The sequence below is a fragment of the Lithobates pipiens genome, unplaced genomic scaffold (assembly GCF_037356315.1).
Source record: "Lithobates pipiens isolate NorthernLeopardFrog02 unplaced genomic scaffold, aLitPip1_a1.2 Scaffold_8, whole genome shotgun sequence".
NCBI lineage: Eukaryota > Metazoa > Chordata > Amphibia > Anura > Ranidae > Lithobates > Lithobates pipiens.
The window spans coordinates 91,861,824-91,880,343 of NW_027507903.1; the positions used below are offsets into that span (position 1 = coordinate 91,861,824).

Sequence of the window (18,520 nt, forward strand, 5' to 3'; positions counted from 1 at the left end):
TGGCATGTGTGAGCAATATATCATTTAGTGACAACTTTTTGTACATTTTTTTTTTTTTTTGTCATTATTCAATCCCTTGGGACAAAAAAAAAATATATTCAATAGTGTCAAGATGGCCCTCGGCAAATAGCTTGGGGTGTCTACTTTCCAAAATGGGGTCATTTGGGGGGGTTTTGTGCTATTTTGGCTTTTTATGGCCTTCGAAACTGTGATTAGGTAGTGAGGGGTGAAATCAAAAATTTGCACCCTTAGAAATCCTGAAGGTGGTGATTGGTTTTCGGGATGCCGTGCGCGACTAGACTCCCAAAAAGTCCCACACATGTGGTATCCCCGCACTCGGGAGAAGTAGCGGAATATATTTTGGGGTGCAATTCCACATATATCCATGGCATGTGTGAGCAATATATCATTTAGTGACAACTTTTTGTACATTTTCTTTTTTTTTTTTTTTTTTTTTAGTCATTATTCAATCCCTTAGGACAAAAAAAATAAATATTCAATGGGCTCAATATACCCATCAGCAGTTTCCTTGGGGTGTCTACTTTTCAAAATGGGGTCATTTGGGGGGGTTTTGTGCCATCTTGGCATTTTATGGCCGTCAAAACTGTGATAGGTAGTGAGGAGTAAAATAAAAAAATTATGCCCTTAGAAATCCTGAAGGCGGTGCTTGGATTTCGGGGTCCCGTACACGGCTAGGCTCCCAAAAAGTCCCACACATGTGGTATCCCTGTACTCAGGAGAAGCAGCAGAATGTATTTTGGGGTGTCATTTCACATATGCCCATAGCATGTGTGAGCAATATATCATTTAGTGACAACTTTGTGCAAAAAAAAAAAAGTTTGTAATATTCCCGCAACTTGTGGCAAAATATAAAATATTCCATGGACTCAACATGCCTCTCAGTAAATAGCTTGGGGTGTCTACTTTCCAAAATGGGGTCATTTTGGGGGGTTTTGTGCTATTTTGGCTTTTTATGGCCTTCGAAACTGTGATAGGTAGTGAGGGGTGAAATCAAAAATTTGCACCCTTAGAAATCCTGAAGGTGGTGATTGGTTTTCGGGATGCCGTGCGCGACTAGACTCCCAAAAAGTCCCACACATGTGGTATCCCCGTACTCGGGAGAAGTAGCGGAATATATTTTGGGGTGCAATTCCACATATAACCATGGCATGTGTGAGCAATATATCATTTAGTGACAACTTTTTGTACATTTTTTTTTTTTATTTTTTTTTTTGTCATTATTCAATCCCTTAGGACAAAAAAAATAAATATTCATGGGGCTCAACATACCCATTAGCAGTTTCCTTGGGGTGTCTACTTTCCAAAATGGGGTCATTTGGGGGGGGTTTGTACTGCCCTGCCATTTTAGCACCTCAAGAAATGAGATAGGCAGTCATAAATTAAAAGCTGTGTAAATTCCAGAAAATGTACTCTAGTTTGTAGACGCTATAACTTTTGCGCAAACCAAAAAATATACGCTTATTGACATTTTTTTTACTAAAGACATGTGGCTGAATAAATTTTGCCCTCAATGTATGACTAAAATTTAGTTTATTCGATTTTTCTTATAACAAAAAGAAGAAAATATCATTTTTTTTCAAAATTTTCGCTCTTTTTCCATTTATATCGCAAAAAATAAAAATCGCAGAGGCAATCAAATACCATCAAAAGAAAGCTCTATTTGTGGGAAGAAAAGGACGCAAATTTCGTTTGGGTGCAATATTGCATGACCGCGCAATTACCAGTTAAAGCAGCACAGTGCGAAATTGGAAAAAGACCTCTGGTCCTTAAGGTATTTATTGGTCCGGGGCTGAAGTGGTTAAGGAGTCCCTATAAATTTGAAACAATGGCTTTGAAATGACAGAGCTCAATTCTTTTAGGATTGGTGAGTGTATGCCATCTGGTCCAGTTGCTTTATCTACCTTTACTCTGTCTAAATATTTCTGGACCATATCACTTTTGAGCCATTGTGGATCATTTGGGCCTGTGTCAATACCATCATCATTATGGACATGAGCTCCCCCATGCTCCTTTGTATACACAGAGCTGAAGAAAGTATTTAACACATTTGCCTTCTCTTTGTCCTCAGTCGCCAAGGGTAAGGGTAGTGGGAATGAGGCCCTTATCTCCATCAACATGGGGACATGGTGCTTTGAGGGGTCACAGACCCCCAAAGCATCCTCACCATGTTGAGGGCTTGTGGCCTGGTATGGTTCTTTTCTCTTTTCCTGCGGCCTGCCAGGTTGCGTGCTCGGATAAAGGGTCTGGTATGGATTTTTGGGGGGGACTCCATACCATTTTTTTTATTTGTTGTGGAGTTCCCCTTAAAATCAATACCAGACCTGAAGGGTCTGGTATGGATATTTGGGGGGAACCCCGCATCATTTTTTTTTTATTTGATGCAGGGTTCCCCTTATTATCCATAATTTGGGGGGGACCCCCACGCATTTTTTTTTTTTATCAATGACTTTCAATGACTGTATTACTGTATTCTCTGTTCTTCAATTGGTATCTATATGAGCACTTGAATTTGAATACTCCATGCACGTGAGAACGCAGCTGTTCATGAATTTCTATGCAATGTAACTGTGTATATACACTGTTGGATTTTTTGTAATATATAAAATATAAGGTATATCAACATATGTTCTATACGATATAATACTTTTTATGTGAAATGGAGTGTATCATCATATCCTTTTTTTCTTCTTTTCTTTTCTATTTATTTGTAATTCCCAATGCTAAATCATGTCACTTACACATTGTTCATTGACATTTCTAGAATTCATGTGATATCCACTGTGCTGCTACTCTTAAGGCCCTGGTGAAGCGGAACTGTTTGCAAAACACGTAGGCCATATCTTCTCTATGCTGTTTGGGACTGGCACACCCTGACTCCAAAATGCCAAAACTGTAACTTATTTTAACCTGTTTATTTTCAGAAGATACTGCCGCATGGCAGATGAATAGAGTTTGTATATTTTTCCATAACTTGAAGTATGTGTACATATTTTATTATACTCCTCTGAGACACAATCAAAGTCCCACCCTGTTCTAAACCCCCCTTTTTTTTTTAAACATAGTTGCATATTCTTAGGGGATGGTGCCTCTGCAGGAGTATCTGTGACTCTACGTCTACGCCAACCCCCACATACATACCATACCTTTTAGCAGCTCAGAGACATTCCCTGGATTTCACAAAGGGGTTCTCCTCTGCACAGCAAACATCGATGTGTAAGAAACAGGTACATGAATTGAAGCATGGAGGCCAGCACTGAGGTTGGAGTGGCTATAATGGGCACTTCATCTTCAGTGAAACATAATACAATGAGCTTGATAAAATCAAAGACTCAACGTTATTGAGCTCCTTACTATGCTGAGAAGTTGAGTTGCAGTGTGGGCAAAACCTAATGTAGAGGTACGAGTTACCCATCAAGTCCGTCTCCACTTATATTTACAGTGGGCAAAGCCTGATGGGAATTCTAGTTTATCACATTAAGGTCCATCTCTATTGTACATGACAGCAAACATCAGTGGGTGGATTTCACAGCTGCAAGACAGCTCAATAGAGGCTTTATAATCTGGCCATTGCCATCCTCTGATTTGGAAACTAGTCTCTCTGAATCTCCATCAGGCTAAACTGCCTTTAAGTCAATACACAGCTCATATCACTGGTTGCTAGGATGCTGGTGGACTGAATCCTAGCAATCAATGGAGCTATACAGCCGACAGCACCTCAGCAACCAGTGACAGGTGGGTTGGAGGCTAGTGGTTAATGCAAAAATACCCTGTTCTTTATACACAACAGCCCCACTCTGAACACTCTGGCTTCTCTTGTTATCTACGCACTGACGGTGATTCTTTTTGAATTTGTTGCAGTCATAGTGACAAATTGTGAAAGTGGCACATATAAGAACTACCTGAATCTGTTGTATGTTTCAGACCTGTTAACAGGACTGTCACAAGGCTTTCATTAATTAAGTGCATGACTTTAATGGATCAATAGTGCCAGAAATTTGTAGAAAATACTTTACTGAATTAGCCCTATTGTCTATTGTTTTATTTTATGTATTTAGCTGCATATCAAGCTGAACATAGGCCAGAGGTTAATACAGTGTGTAGCGACAACAGAACAGTCTAGCAGCCTGAATAGTTATCTTCCAGAGGACATGTTCAAACATTGTGCCTGGGAATAGCAATCCATACTTTGTGAGTATATATATATATATAATCTGTGGATTATTACTGCTATATTAAGTAACATTGCATGAGGCATTACCTACATATACTTAGTTTTTATATTGGGCAGCTAAAATACATAGACTCAAGGTGGGGACCGGGAATGCTGCTATTTCACAGTACTCTGGATGAGTACTGTGAAATAATAAACATGATAACATTTAAAATAAAATTGCATGTCACCATTAAATAAAAACATCACTTTCATTAGGGTTCAGTCCACCTAGAAGTCCAGGTAGCGCCCTGCTCCTGATAAGCAGATGCTATTGTTTTTTCAAATTTAATTATCTGAAGCTGTAGTTTGGCTCAGAATAATTTCTCTAAAAGTTCTGGTTTCCGTACCAGTTCAGTTGAGTTGCACTGATTCCCACCTGACCATAGGTGTCGCTGTCACCGTCAGTGGGTATGGAACAGCAGCAGGCTGGATGCATTGAATATTGCCTCTTGCTCAGAAATGGTTCGGTGGGTGTGGTTTCCCTGCTGTGCATTCTGAGAGAGGGTATTTAAGGTACCAACGCCATTTTTCTGGGTTCGTTTTCCAGGGTCCATGATCCCGACCCCAGGGCCCTCCTGGCCTGGGGCTGTGTCGTCTGGTCTTGCGCCTCGGGCCTGCTGGCCTGAGGCTTCGCAACTGAGAGTGTAGGCCCAGGAATGTCTTGGGGCCTAGTGATCCAGGGGTGGTCCTGTGCTGTCTCACCTGCGAGGAGAAGCCAAGGAAAGCTGAAGGATCCAGGGGAGGACTTTTCCAGTGGAGGACCAAGCGCATGGCTGGAGGAGCCTGGAAACTCAGTTTGAGGAGGCATCCCAGATCAATATCTTTACAGTATCACCGGGTCGGCTGAAAGAATCTGGTACTGTATGGTAGTTCTTCTGAAAAACTCTCAAGAATCTCTAATTTTGGTTAATAAGTCTGTGGCAGAGACTTTGTTGCGCATCTAATTTCAAGAACCACCAAGTTTAATTAACAAGTCGGTGGCAGAGACTTTGTTTGGCATATCACCTGCTAGGTCAAGTAAGAGGGGCCTATCCGGTGACTGATGGATCCAGTTGTGGCGCTGTTTGTCCTCTGGATCTGACTTATACCTCTAACCCGCAATTACTAGGTGCCTGAACTCCCCTTATCCTCTAACCCTCTATTGAAGGACTGTGTCTTGTGTCTTTCTTTGGTATTACCCCTAAATATATCTTCAAAAAGGAACATGTGTCTGATATCAAAAAACGAAAGTATCCCCAAAGTGGGGTTTTTTAACAGCGTAAATTACCTGTGGAGGCTAGTTTATGTATATATGGAAATAAATACTGACATGTGGCAAAAAACTAATAATACAAATGTTTATTAGTAAAAAAGAGGATTGAACAGGTGACACAGTAGTCAGGGACTGAGCTCCACTATGTGAATAAAAATATATGATATTACATGGATAGACAGAATACAATTATAATGCCTAGACCATAATGCCACTGTAAATACAGTAAAAAAATAGATAATGTGGACCCTTTACGCGTTTCGACCCTCTCGGGGGTCTTCTTCAGAAGGTTTTTATCTATTGTAAAAGAAGGAAGACAAACATAAATACATATCCATATATGGTGCACTGTACTTTACTAGAAATAATCTGCTGTGGGCAGAATATACACCAAACATTGCATGGTTACATAATTAACAGTCAGTTGGTATACATTGCATGATAGCTACCTATATCATTCACGTAGGAGATCCTCTTTGAAAGACAGAAATAAGCTCCGCCATTTCTCCCATATCCTTCACAGATGCGCCAAACCTGCATAGTTGAAGTTGGTCGCTATGCTCTACCGAAAAGGGAGAGCAAGGGAACGGAGTTCAAGGGATAAATTACTTACAGGGGATCACATCGCTATTGCTACCTCCAATATAAAATAGTGGAGGAGGGTATAGGTATGGGTAGACAGAAGTCGGGAGGGGGACAACCTACAATAAAAACAAAAGAAAATATAAGGATGTATATATATATGAAAAATCCCTATTCAGGGGCTGTCCCCCCTGTATAGGGGGACAGAAAATATACCTACATATAGTATGTCGGGTATATAGATACAGAGGTAAGCCACACTACTTGAGTGTAGCATACCATACACGATTAGAGTTTAAGCAGATGATAATAAAAGCTAAAGATCATTGTAAGTGCCCAGTAATGAGTCAGCAACGACAGACAACGCCAGATGACAAAGAAGAAAATAAGTGAAATAAAGACACAGCATGTGCAAAATCTAATACCCCAGCGTGACTGGTGGTGAAAGTAAGATGGTGAAAAGTAAAATAAGAATACACCATGTTCTGGTGTCCAACGTGCCCCAGCGTAACAAAAGTAAGTGTGGAAAAGGTGGTATATATACCTGTGGTTAATATCAAGTAAGTGCACGTTATGTAGCAGAGCCAAAAAGGGGCAATATAATGGAGATAGTAGTTGATTAGAAATAATGGGCTTTACAATCAAACCCCTCAGATACTTATACTGTCATGGGACAGAAAAGACCTTTCATCTGCAAATAAACAAGAGATAGTATTAAACTCCTGCAAGCAGAGCTATATATAAGCGGTGAGGAGAGTAGTAAAGCATTCAGTAGAGTAATCCAGTGACTTACCCTGCACCTAAAGTCAGTGCTAATGCTATCCTGTAGTAAGCAGAGTGAATTGCCAGTGTGAGGAGGTGGGATATAAATCATGTGTCGTTCAATTAGCTGAATCAAATTAGGAACTCCACCTGTCTAGCCATAGCCTCATTTGGTCGCCATATTGGTTGATTAGAAATAATGAACTTTCCAATCAAACCCCTCAGATGCTTATACTGTCATGGGACAGAAAAGACCTTTTATCTGCAAATAAACAAGAGATAGTATTAAGCTCCTGCAAGCAGAGCTATATATAGGCAGTAAGGAGAGTAGTAGAGCATTCAGTAAAATAATCCAGTGACTTGCCCTGCACCTAAAGTCAGTGTTGGTGCTATCCTGTAGTAAGCAGAGTGAATTGCCAGTGTGAAGAGGTGGGATATAAATATCCCATGTGTCGTTCAATTAGCTGAATCAAATTAGAAACTCCACCTGTCTAACCATATCCTCATTTTGTCGCCATATAGGCCGACCGGATGTGGTCCCCTCGGCGTTCCGGAAGTGACCTTCCCAACATGGCGGGAAGGTACGCAGTAGCGTCGCACCGGCGTGACGTCGGCACGTCGCGTCGCACGCGTACAAAACGCATGCGCAGTGAGGTGCCGCGTCCGGTACTGTTCCGGAATGCCGCCGACCAGATGCATTGTCCCGGGGGGACGGGTGGCGCCTACCCGCACAAGCCCCGGGACGAACGGGGAGAGGCATGTGTGCACCAATGCCGCTCCCCTCTTCTGGTCGGGAAGTCATACCCAAGCAGTCCGCCCTATGTGCAGCGAAACGAACAAGTATGCTCAAATGGCACCATCTGATGGAGAAAGAGGGGAAATGCACACGAGCTTATCCGTCATAAAGTGTATAGAAAAATATGTGAAAGGACATATTAATATATTTAATAGCAACATGTCAGGAGTAAAAATAAATATAAAAATAGCACAAAAACATTTCATAATGAATATATCATTCACAGGTAAACTGGGTATACATAAGAAAATCATCTACTGGTTAATGTACAAAATATGGCAAGCTGGTTATCGGATGGTGAGGCCATATATACATACTACGTTACTGTATCACATATATGCACATATACTCCCATCAGGTGCAAAGAGGAGCAAATAAGGATAATCAATATAATCATCCTATTAGAAAATTAGTGGAGCACCTATAAAAATGTGAACATTTGCACATGTGTGGTATGTTAACTTTATAGGTGCCTTGAGGGGCTATATCTGAGGCCCAAACCAAAATTGTTCCAATTATCGCCTTGGAAGCTATTCATGTTGACAACAAAAGACAATCGACAATAGCCGAAAAATGCCAAATTCAAATAGTACTAAACCAAGTAGAGCTCATGGCCCAGACCTCTGTATGTTACCGAATGGGGAAGGGTGTTTAACCACCCGGGTTTTAGAAGACTAGAAAAAATGGACGGTAACACCCCTATGCAGGGTCAGAGGGCGCTGATCACCCCTGGTATGTTGAAAACAAAAAACGAAAGTATCCCCAAAGTGGGGTTTTTTAACAGCGTAAATTACCTGTGGAGGCTAGTTTATGTATATATGGAAATAAATACTGACATGTGGCAAAAAACTAATAATACAAATGTTTATTAGTAAAAAAGAGGATTGAACAGGTGACACAGTAGTCAGGGACTGAGCTCCACTATGTGAATAAAAATATATGATATTACATGGATAGACAGAATACAATTATAATGCCTAGACCATAATGCCACTGTAAATACAGTAAAAAAATAGATAATGTGGACCCTTTACGCGTTTCGACCCTCTCGGGGGTCTTCTTCAGAAGGTTTTTATCTATTGTAAAAGAAGGAAGACAAACATAAATACATATCCATATATGGTGCACTGTACTTTACTAGAAATAATCTGCTGTGGGCAGAATATACACCAAACATTGCATGGTTACATAATTAACAGTCAGTTGGTATACATTGCATGATAGCTACCTATATCATTCACGTAGGAGATCCTCTTTGAAAGACAGAAATAAGCTCCGCCATTTCTCCCATATCCTTCACAGATGCGCCAAACCTGCATAGTTGAAGTTGGTCGCTATGCTCTACCGAAAAGGGAGAGCAAGGGAACGGAGTTCAAGGGATAAATTACTTACAGGGGATCACATCGCTATTGCTACCTCCAATATAAAATAGTGGAGGAGGGTATAGGTATGGGTAGACAGAAGTCGGGAGGGGGACAACCTACAATAAAAACAAAAGAAAATATAAGGATGTATATATATATGAAAAATCCCTATTCAGGGGCTGTCCCCCCTGTATAGGGGGACAGAAAATATACCTACATATAGTATGTCGGGTATATAGATACAGAGGTAAGCCACACTACTTGAGTGTAGCATACCATACACGATTAGAGTTTAAGCAGATGATAATAAAAGCTAAAGATCATTGTAAGTGCCCAGTAATGAGTCAGCAACGACAGACAACGCCAGATGACAAAGAAGAAAATAAGTGAAATAAAGACACAGCATGTGCAAAATCTAATACCCCAGCGTGACTGGTGGTGAAAGTAAGATGGTGAAAAGTAAAATAAGAATACACCATGTTCTGGTGTCCAACGTGCCCCAGCGTAACAAAAGTAAGTGTGGAAAAGGTGGTATATATACCTGTGGTTAATATCAAGTAAGTGCACGTTATGTAGCAGAGCCAAAAAGGGGCAATATAATGGAGATAGTAGTTGATTAGAAATAATGGGCTTTACAATCAAACCCCTCAGATACTTATACTGTCATGGGACAGAAAAGACCTTTCATCTGCAAATAAACAAGAGATAGTATTAAACTCCTGCAAGCAGAGCTATATATAAGCGGTGAGGAGAGTAGTAAAGCATTCAGTAGAGTAATCCAGTGACTTACCCTGCACCTAAAGTCAGTGCTAATGCTATCCTGTAGTAAGCAGAGTGAATTGCCAGTGTGAGGAGGTGGGATATAAATCATGTGTCGTTCAATTAGCTGAATCAAATTAGGAACTCCACCTGTCTAGCCATAGCCTCATTTGGTCGCCATATTGGTTGATTAGAAATAATGAACTTTCCAATCAAACCCCTCAGATGCTTATACTGTCATGGGACAGAAAAGACCTTTTATCTGCAAATAAACAAGAGATAGTATTAAGCTCCTGCAAGCAGAGCTATATATAGGCAGTAAGGAGAGTAGTAGAGCATTCAGTAAAATAATCCAGTGACTTGCCCTGCACCTAAAGTCAGTGTTGGTGCTATCCTGTAGTAAGCAGAGTGAATTGCCAGTGTGAAGAGGTGGGATATAAATATCCCATGTGTCGTTCAATTAGCTGAATCAAATTAGAAACTCCACCTGTCTAACCATATCCTCATTTTGTCGCCATATAGGCCGACCGGATGTGGTCCCCTCGGCGTTCCGGAAGTGACCTTCCCAACATGGCGGGAAGGTACGCAGTAGCGTCGCACCGGCGTGACGTCGGCACGTCGCGTCGCACGCGTACAAAACGCATGCGCAGTGAGGTGCCGCGTCCGGTACTGTTCCGGAATGCCGCCGACCAGATGCATTGTCCCGGGGGGACGGGTGGCGCCTACCCGCACAAGCCCCGGGACGAACGGGGAGAGGCATGTGTGCACCAATGCCGCTCCCCTCTTCTGGTCGGGAAGTCATACCCAAGCAGTCCGCCCTATGTGCAGCGAAACGAACAAGTATGCTCAAATGGCACCATCTGATGGAGAAAGAGGGGAAATGCACACGAGCTTATCCGTCATAAAGTGTATAGAAAAATATGTGAAAGGACATATTAATATATTTAATAGCAACATGTCAGGAGTAAAAATAAATATAAAAATAGCACAAAAACATTTCATAATGAATATATCATTCACAGGTAAACTGGGTATACATAAGAAAATCATCTACTGGTTAATGTACAAAATATGGCAAGCTGGTTATCGGATGGTGAGGCCATATATACATACTACGTTACTGTATCACATATATGCACATATACTCCGAGGGGACCACATCCGGTCGGCCTATATGGCGACAAAATGAGGATATGGTTAGACAGGTGGAGTTTCTAATTTGATTCAGCTAATTGAACGACACATGGGATATTTATATCCCACCTCTTCACACTGGCAATTCACTCTGCTTACTACAGGATAGCACCAACACTGACTTTAGGTGCAGGGCAAGTCACTGGATTATTTTACTGAATGCTCTACTACTCTCCTTACTGCCTATATATAGCTCTGCTTGCAGGAGCTTAATACTATCTCTTGTTTATTTGCAGATAAAAGGTCTTTTCTGTCCCATGACAGTATAAGCATCTGAGGGGTTTGATTGGAAAGTTCATTATTTCTAATCAACCAATATGGCGACCAAATGAGGCTATGGCTAGACAGGTGGAGTTCCTAATTTGATTCAGCTAATTGAACGACACATGATTTATATCCCACCTCCTCACACTGGCAATTCACTCTGCTTACTACAGGATAGCATTAGCACTGACTTTAGGTGCAGGGTAAGTCACTGGATTACTCTACTGAATGCTTTACTACTCTCCTCACCGCTTATATATAGCTCTGCTTGCAGGAGTTTAATACTATCTCTTGTTTATTTGCAGATGAAAGGTCTTTTCTGTCCCATGACAGTATAAGTATCTGAGGGGTTTGATTGTAAAGCCCATTATTTCTAATCAACTACTATCTCCATTATATTGCCCCTTTTTGGCTCTGCTACATAACGTGCACTTACTTGATATTAACCACAGGTATATATACCACCTTTTCCACACTTACTTTTGTTACGCTGGGGCACGTTGGACACCAGAACATGGTGTATTCTTATTTTACTTTTCACCATCTTACTTTCACCACCAGTCACGCTGGGGTATTAGATTTTGCACATGCTGTGTCTTTATTTCACTTATTTTCTTCTTTGTCATCTGGCGTTGTCTGTCGTTGCTGACTCATTACTGGGCACTTACAATGATCTTTAGCTTTTATTATCATCTGCTTAAACTCTAATCGTGTATGGTATGCTACACTCAAGTAGTGTGGCTTACCTCTGTATCTATATACCCGACATACTATATGTAGGTATATTTTCTGTCCCCCTATACAGGGGGGACAGCCCCTGAATAGGGATTTTTCATATATATATACATCCTTATATTTTCTTTTGTTTTTATTGTAGGTTGTCCCCCTCCCGACTTCTGTCTACCCATACCTATACCCTCCTCCACTATTTTATATTGGAGGTAGCAATAGCGATGTGATCCCCTGTAAGTAATTTATCCCTTGAACTCCGTTCCCTTGCTCTCCCTTTTCGGTAGAGCATAGCGACCAACTTCAACTATGCAGGTTTGGCGCATCTGTGAAGGATATGGGAGAAATGGCGGAGCTTATTTCTGTCTTTCAAAGAGGATCTCCTACGTGAATGATATAGGTAGCTATCATGCAATGTATACCAACTGACTGTTAATTATGTAACCATGCAATGTTTGGTGTATATTCTGCCCACAGCAGATTATTTCTAGTAAAGTACAGTGCACCATATATGGATATGTATTTATGTTTGTCTTCCTTCTTTTACAATAGATAAAAACCTTCTGAAGAAGACCCCCGAGAGGGTCGAAACGCGTAAAGGGTCCACATTATCTATTTTTTTACTGTATTTACAGTGGCATTATGGTCTAGGCATTATAATTGTATTCTGTCTATCCATGTAATATCATATATTTTTATTCACATAGTGGAGCTCAGTCCCTGACTACTGTGTCACCTGTTCAATCCTCTTTTTTACTAATAAACATTTGTATTATTAGTTTTTTGCCACATGTCAGTATTTATTTCCATATATACATAAACTAGCCTCCACAGGTAATTTACGCTGTTAAAAAACCCCACTTTGGGGATACTTTCGTTTTTTGTTTTCAACATACCAGGGGTGATCAGCGCCCTCTGACCCTGCATAGGGGTGTTACCGTCCATTTTTTCATGTGTCTGATATATCTTCTTTTGGGCTACTTTCCTTCGGGGGTTAGTGCTACATGTGGGGGTTCGTGTGTCTGGGATTTGCCATTGCCCCCGCAATTCAATGAAACTGTTTGAAGTCTACACTATAGAGGGTTCTGGACTGTGCCATGTTTTATTTCATAAGGGGCTAATTGCGGGTTAATAACTGGCATCTGAGCTGAGTCAAGAAAAGCCTGCGAATTACGTGACCAGAGGAGCCAACAGGAGGAGCTTCTCTGTCTACTTGCTGCACGAGGCACCATGTGTCTGTGTTGGACGCTGAAGAGAAGAGTCCATATTTGCTGAGAAAATGAGTACCAGGGTTACCCTCTGTTATGGGACCCAGGATGCCTTCTGGGGGTACCACTATGAGTATCAGACTGCCTGGAACTCTGCTGACTGATACAGGGATTCGCCTGAGACCACAGGAGCATTTCATCCTGTATACTACGGGAGATGTTGAGGCCTTGGGCATGCTGTGCAATAGGTGCACGGGACTGGTCGCAAACCCCTGCCATTTGTTTGATGTCTGCATTGCGGGGAGTACCTGTTCGCAGTGGAGCAGCCTACCATGCTGCCTCATGACTATAGAATGGACTGGGCTATGGGCATCGCCACCGAGGAGACCGCTACATTTGCTCCTGTGGCCGGGCCTACATTTGCTAAACCTACCGCTACAATCAGTGTTCCTGAGGCAGGTGGTACTGTGACTGCCCTCAGAGGAACAACCGTAGACATTGTGGAAGCTGTTCCTTCCACCACCACTCACCTTCCTGCATCTACTCAGAGGAAGGTGGGATATGTAAAAGCCTCCCGCAGCCGCAGTTGAGGCCTACCTCAGAAGTTACCTGGACCAGATCCGGAGAAAGTGATTGCTCCAGAGGAATCCACTAAAGGAACGGTTGAGAACTCTGGGGAAAATTTACCTAGTGGGACTGTTTTTAGATATTTACCACTGATGATGTGGCCACAACATGTAACGGTCAGGTTGGCTAACCTTGAATTCGGGGAGTGCATCGCCTCGGGCAGGAACCCCAGTGACCATTGCTGAGACTGTCCAAAGACAATACTTTAGTCGGGTCAAAAGAATTGCCTGCTTATGCCATGGTACAGAAATCACCTAACTCATGTGTGCCTCCTGGATTGGGAAGTGCTTGATCTTTGCCTAGACTCACTCGATCACAGCGGGTGCTGAACAAACGGGTAGCTACCGAGTATGGGCTGGAATTTCCCTACGTACCTAAGGAAATAATGCAGGAGATTGAACAGCATAGAGAACGTTGGTATGCAGATGATGTTTGGGACTATTTGAAAGTGCCAAAACCTTTTAGGAAACCAGGATGTTCTTCTACTATGGATGATCGTTTTACTGGGTGTCTTCAACACTGGAGTTATGGGAGAGACATCCATGTGGAAAAAATAGTTATTTGCTGGCCTAGAAAGGACAACATTGTTTACTTCATCAATACTGTGGATGTCAAGGGGAAAGCCATAAAGTTGCCAGATCTCTGGTTTTATTTGTGATGCCTCGCATTGACTTTCTTTCTTTTCCTGTCAGTTCTTAAAGAGAACTTCTTTTGTCTCAACATACATGGACTGTGGGGACTAGCTAGACCAGTGATGGCGAACCTTGGCACCCCAGATGTTTTGGAACTACATTTCCCATGATGCTCACCTACTCTACATAGTACATGAGCATCATGGGAAATGTAGTTCCAAAACATTTGGGGTGCCAAGGTTCGCCTTCACTGAGCTAGACATTGTTAGGTCTCATAAAAGATCAAGATTACCTACCGGTCACCACACTTGTATAAAGGACTTGTTCTTCAATGTTTTCGCCACTAGGTGGTGAAGGTTTGCATAACAGGTTAGATAATTGCACTTAGACACGCAGTAAATATACTGGAAAGAAAGTGTCATTTCATTTTAATTTGAAGTGAGGCTTTGCTTCCATAGCACATTTTGTATGTTTGTGTTTCTTTTTTTATGTATCTCGTTTCAGGAGAACAACGAAATCTTCTATCAACCTACTGGAGAGTGGGTGGTTTAGAAATGGGAGTTATGTGTTATGTAACTTGTTTGCATGTAAAATTATTCTAATGTGTTGTGTTTGATTTACCTTTCCTTTTTCCCTTTCCTGTCCAAGTTTTGAGTTCAGCTACCAGACTTTCAGGACTGAAAGTCTTTGTTTTTCTATTCCCAGACGATGGGGACATCGTCTAATGCGGAGGGGGGAGTATGTAGCGCCCTGCTCCTGATGAGCAGACGCTATTGTTTTTTTCAAATTGAATTATCTGAAGCTGTAGTTTGGCTCAGAATAATTTCTCTAAAAGTTATGGTTTCTGTACTGATTCCCACCTGACCGTAGGTGTCGCTGTCACCGTCAGTGGGTGTGAAACAGCAGCAGGCTGGATGCATTGAATATCTCCTCTTGCTCAGAAATGGTTCAGTGGGTGTCGTCTCCCTGCTGTGCATTCTGGGAGAGGGTATTTAAGGTACCAACGCCATTTTTCTGGGTTTGTTTTCCGTGGTCCGTGATCCCGAGCCCAGGGCCCTCCTTGCCCTGGGCTGTGTCACATGGTCTTGCACCTCGGGGCCTGCTGCCCACTGAGATTGTAGGCCCAGGAATGTCTTGGGGCCTACTGATCCAGGGGTGGTCCTGTGCTGTCTCGCCTGTGGGAAGAAGCCAAGGAAAGCTGAAGGATCCAGGGGAGGACTTTTCCAGTGGAGAATTGAGCGCAAGGCTGGTGTCTCTGGAGGTGTCTCTTCCTAAAAACTCTCAAGAATCTCTAAGTTCAATTAGCAAGTCTGTGGCAGAGACTTTGTTGCGCATCTAATTTCAAGAACCACCGAGTTTAATTAACAAGTTTGTGGCAGAGACTTTGGCATATCATTGGCTGCTAGGACAAGTGAGAGGGGCCTATCCGGTGACTGCTGGACCCAGTCTGTGGAGCTGTTTGTCCTCTGGATCTGACGAATACCTTTAACCCGCAATTACCAGGTGCCTGAACTCCCCCTTATCATCTAACCCTCTATTGAAGGACTGTGTCTTGTGTCTTTCTTTGGTATTACCCCTAAATAAATCTTCAAAAAGGACTACGTGTCTGATATATCTTCATTTGGGCTACTTTCCATGGGACCCTCCGAAGATGAAGGGCCGAGCAGAAGAGGTAACTGTAAGCCCGAATAAAACTAGCAGCTCCTTCAGGGGTTAGTGCTACATCCATATGGTGCATAACAGAAGACTGCATACTCAACTCCAACACTCCCATTTATAAAGCAGAACGTTAAAGAAAAAAAAATTGCCGTTTACATTTTTTTTTTTTTAGCAAATAACTTATACAAATCTTACTTAGTGTTCCCCTTCCATGTAATGTTAAGGAAGGGGCCTAAACTTTTGCACCAAGTGACACTTGGATCTATGGGACCCCATCCCCAAACTGTCCCCAGGGCCATTGTCACTTTTGAAATTTGTGCAGCTGTGTGGGGTTCCCCCCACATAGCCATATCATTCATTCATTCATTCATAGAGATCTGTGAATTAATTAATTACAAGTCTCATCTTCTACCGCAGATGATTCTTGAGGAATACGATTATCGCTCATAGCCAATCGACACTTCCTCCAGCTCTTTGACTGAAAGTCAGTATCTTGGTACTAACAGGGAGCTGGGGGAGTCTTGCAGGACCCTGCATTGGACTTGCACTGATCACCAAAACATGAATACAAATTTTGTTACTGCAAATATATGTGAATTATTTTTTTTTATACCCCATCTACATAGTTACATAGTTAGTAAGGTTGAATAAAGACACCAGTCCATCCAGTTCAACCTGAGTGAGTGTCTACAACTGTCCCTATCCCTGTACATTGCACGCTGACATCGGTCCCTACCCTCAAGGAGCCCACAATCCAAGGTCCCCATTCATATACTAGGGACAATTTTGGACAGAAGCCAATTAACCTACATGCATGTCTTTGGAGTGTTGGAGGAAATCGGAGTACCCGGAGGAAACCCACACAGGCACAGAGAGAACACGCAAACTCCAGGCAGGTAGTGTTGTGGTTGGGATTTGAACCAGTGACCATTTTTACTGCTAGGCGAGAGTGCTAACCACTATACCACTGTGCCGCCAAATCTGTACTGTGCTGGCAGATTTTCATTGTCAGTTTTAAACTAGATGTGTTCACTGTCTGTACTAACAAAGGGCTAAAGATATCAAGGCCTGAGTGGTACATTGTATAGTAATGCACAAAAAAATTCTCTAAAGTGTCCCTACAGTGTATTGTGATTCTGAACAATTTAAGCAGCCTAAAGAGTCCTATGTATAGTGCTAAAGAAAAAAAACTAGAAAAGGTGACAAATATTTTTTCAATTACTTTTAGGTATACTGTGTGACTAGAAACACATAAACGTATAGTGGTGTTCTCAAATCTGGCTGCAAAGATGGAGATACATTTTAATACTTTTCAATGACCGTTTCTAAAGTGCAACTTGTGTCCTAGTAATGTACTTACTGTACTGACAGCTCCTCTGCTCTATCTCCCCAAGATAGACCTACTTTATTGTTATTGATCTTCACATAAAGAGCTTGCCAAGGGGCCCCAACAACATTTATGCTATGGGGTGCCATGATCTGTAATTACACCTAATGAAAAAAATAGAAAAAAAGGCGGGTAGACTGGTTAGACCCTAGGTCAGTGATGGCGAACCTTGGCACTCCAGATGTTCTGGACCTACATTTCCAATGATGCTCATGCACTTTGCAATGTAGTTGAGCATCATGGGAAATGGAGTTCTAAAACATCTGCGGTGCCAAGGTTCGCTATCACTGCCCTAGGTAGACTGGTATCCATGCAACCGATTCAGCGCTACCAGCTAAGAGCTTTGGTTACATGCTTGTGCCCTCCAGGTACAATCCAGGGTTATTAGCCTTGCACTGTACATGAAAACACAGAGGGACTACCCACAGCCTGGAACTTCAGCCTGAAGAGAACAGCTATGGTGCCTGGCTTGACTGAAAGATAGGATCCGATTGATTTTTGGAAACAGACAATTGGAATTGCTTGGCTTGGAAGGTTTGAGATAAATGAGAAAGGATTCTCCCCATTATATGCCTGGTGGTCACTTTGTTGGGCAGAGATATCTGGTGAGCACATTTCTTTGTTACTTTGGGTGAAGCACCTGTCTTGTCCCTTCAAGATTTAACCACTTGAGATCCGCGCTATAGCCAAATGACGGCTACAGCGCGGATCTCCTTTTCCAGGACGACGTCAATAGACGTAGTCCCGTGCACGAGCGCCCTGCGCGCCCCCTGAGGGCCGATCCCGACCCCTTATCACGTGATCAGCTGTCAGCCAATGACAGCTGATCATGTGATATAACGGAGCCGGTAATTGGCTATTATTCCTCCTCGCGCTGTCAGCGCGAGGAGAAGAAAAAAAAGCCGATCACCGGCGGCCGTGATCGGGACATCAGTCCCGATCATGGCCAGCCCTGCTAGTGCCCACCTGCCCCCTGCCAGTGCCACATTAAAAAAAGTAAGTGCCACCCAGCAGTGCCCACAGTGCCACCCAGCAGTGCCCACAGTGCCACCCAGCAGTGCCACCCAGCAG

The 18,520-nt window shown here is 42.4% G+C and overlaps 1 protein-coding gene and 3 long non-coding RNA genes across 8 annotated transcripts in view; 1 reads left to right on the forward strand and 3 right to left on the reverse strand.

The window, feature by feature from the left end:
* The window catches only part of LRRC49 (leucine rich repeat containing 49), a 186,106-nt gene that overhangs the window by 79,475 nt on the left and 88,111 nt on the right, over positions 1 to 18,520 (reverse strand). The window lies entirely within an intron of this gene.
* LOC143964405 (uncharacterized) lies at positions 5,603 to 7,593 on the reverse strand. 2 transcript variants are annotated; one of them, XR_013271132.1, is made up of 3 exons: positions 6,613 to 7,593; positions 5,936 to 6,187; positions 5,603 to 5,783 (listed from the first exon to the last, which is right to left on the reverse strand). It is a non-coding gene; the product is annotated as an uncharacterized LOC143964405 (long non-coding RNA). The 2 variants fall into 2 exon arrangements; XR_013271131.1 differs by having other exon boundaries at positions 5,603 to 6,187; positions 6,613 to 6,759; positions 6,862 to 7,591.
* LOC143964541 (uncharacterized) lies at positions 8,522 to 10,512 on the reverse strand. 2 transcript variants are annotated; one of them, XR_013271161.1, is made up of 3 exons: positions 9,532 to 10,512; positions 8,855 to 9,106; positions 8,522 to 8,702 (listed from the first exon to the last, which is right to left on the reverse strand). It is a non-coding gene; the product is annotated as an uncharacterized LOC143964541 (long non-coding RNA). The 2 variants fall into 2 exon arrangements; XR_013271160.1 differs by having other exon boundaries at positions 8,522 to 9,106; positions 9,532 to 9,678; positions 9,781 to 10,510.
* Positions 10,915 to 12,669, forward strand: LOC143960187 (uncharacterized). Of its 2 annotated transcripts, XR_013270277.1 has the most exons (4): positions 10,915 to 11,410; positions 11,513 to 11,659; positions 12,085 to 12,336; positions 12,489 to 12,669. It is a non-coding gene; the product is annotated as an uncharacterized LOC143960187 (long non-coding RNA). The 2 variants fall into 2 exon arrangements; XR_013270276.1 differs by having other exon boundaries at positions 12,085 to 12,669.